This window comes from Malurus melanocephalus, unplaced genomic scaffold (genome assembly GCF_030028575.1).
Source record: "Malurus melanocephalus ecotype Western Australia unplaced genomic scaffold, MMel_1.1 scaffold_288, whole genome shotgun sequence".
NCBI classification, from domain to species: Eukaryota; Metazoa; Chordata; class Aves; order Passeriformes; family Maluridae; genus Malurus; species Malurus melanocephalus.
This window is the reverse complement of record NW_026623520.1, coordinates 444,795-446,334: the sequence shown is the minus strand read 5'-3', so window position 1 is coordinate 446,334 and position 1,540 is coordinate 444,795.

Here is a 1,540-nt window from a genome sequence, read left to right as displayed (position 1 = left end):
ACCCACACTTTCTTCTTCTTCTCCCAGCTTTATACACTGAGAATAACACCATATGATATGGGTTATCCCTATGGTCAGTTGGGGTCAGCTGTCCACCTTTGCTCCCTCACAGCTCCTCGTTCACCCTTGGTCTCCTCAGTGAAGGGGTAGCAAGAGGAGCAGAAAAGGCCTTGACTCTGTGCAAGCCCTGTTCACCAGTAACCAAGATATCCCTCTGTAATCAGCACCATTTCCAGCACAAATCCAAATCAGTGTCYCATACCAGCTACCACGAAGAAAATTAACTCTATCCCAGTCAATACCAGCATAGTGCAATAGCATTTGTTGCTGCTATTAAAGAAGCAAATACCCTACATAAAGTCTTCATGTGGAAGACTTTGCATTTTGAAGCAAAATAATCCCTGTACTTTRCCCCATACAATGCTTTGCATCTTCAAATATTTACAGGTAGAAATAGTGAGCTGGAGCTGTGAGGTCAGCCTTCCCCTACAACATTTCAATGTTTCAAATATCAGACACAACTCACTTGGATTGTATCCCTGAAAGCAATGTGCAAGCTCAARCCCACTCTCAGCCAGAGAATGCAGAGATCTCTCAAGCTGCAAGWTGACCTGAATATGAAGGAGCAGTTTCTTACTGACTAACTTTACTTTATATCACTACTGCAGAAGTTCCTACTTTTGTGGGATGCTAGCTGGTGCCAAAATGTACTCCACTTGATGACCAAAGTAATAAAGGTTACTCATGTACACACTCCTTTTGCCAAAATTTAATAAATATGGGTACAAGGTCAACATTTCTTAAACCTGAAAACATTTGTAGGATAAGTCAGTCTCACTTTTATAGCTTGTACTGCGTACTGGCGGGGTTTATTGTTTTTCGCATTAATATATGAAAGTATCATCTATAAGAATTTTCCTACAGAAAAGATCTTCCAGGTTATTCTATTCACTGCACAAGTCATAGTTAGGCCCGTCCTGCATCAGTACCAACTCTGTGGCAGTCCCCAAGCCATGAGCCCTTCAAATTCCCTGAGCTTTTTGTCAATATAGTAGTTCCCATATCTATTTGTGACCTGGATTTCTTTGATTTTTTTTTTTACGTCAGAAAAAATAATAGTCCAGTTTTTAAAGAGTTACAAAATGTTTAATCAAGATTACCATGCTGTGTCTCTTGACAGACATCTGAACACTGAGTAGACATTTCTGGACCCAAAGATATCTTTTTTTTTTTATTCTGAGACAAAGCAGATAGATCAGACCATAGTATAAAAACAGCAATAATTCCTTTATTGCTAAAACAATCACAACACCCTGTGTATCAGGTTGCAAAAGCTTTCAACTTAGCAACTTCGTTATTAAACTACCCCATTCCAGGGATTCAGATGAAGACAAAATTGCTGTTTGTACAAGAGTCATCACTGAAATCACKGTGATCTTGAAATCTTTTGAAAATGGGAGAAAGTTATCTTTGATTAAGCCATTTCAAAGCACATTAATGGAATCATAGAATGGCGCCTGGATTAGAAGGCACCTTAAAG